Here is a 316-nt window from a genome sequence, read left to right on the forward strand (position 1 = left end):
GCTCCCTTGCTCCCTCCCTCCTTAGCAATGGCGGCAGCGGCGGCGCCTCCTTCCTGCGGCCGCCGCTCCCGCTCGCGCCCCCTCGTTACTGCGCGTGCGTAGCGCGGGGACCGTTGCAGGAGGATAACGGCCCCTGGGCACGCGCCGCGAAGGACAGCCGGCGCGGGGTAGGGTGAGAAGTGAGAGAGCGCGTGCGCTTCCCAAGGGCTCACTGCCACCGCCGCGGCCTGTGGCTGGGAACCGCCGCGGAGAGCGAAATGCGCGTGCGCCCCAAGAAAATGCCGCTACTGCAGTGGCTGCGGCGCGATACTGCGCG

Source organism: Hipposideros armiger, unplaced genomic scaffold (assembly GCF_001890085.2).
Source record: "Hipposideros armiger isolate ML-2016 unplaced genomic scaffold, ASM189008v1 scaffold_619, whole genome shotgun sequence".
In the NCBI taxonomy this organism is placed as follows: domain Eukaryota; kingdom Metazoa; phylum Chordata; class Mammalia; order Chiroptera; family Hipposideridae; genus Hipposideros; species Hipposideros armiger.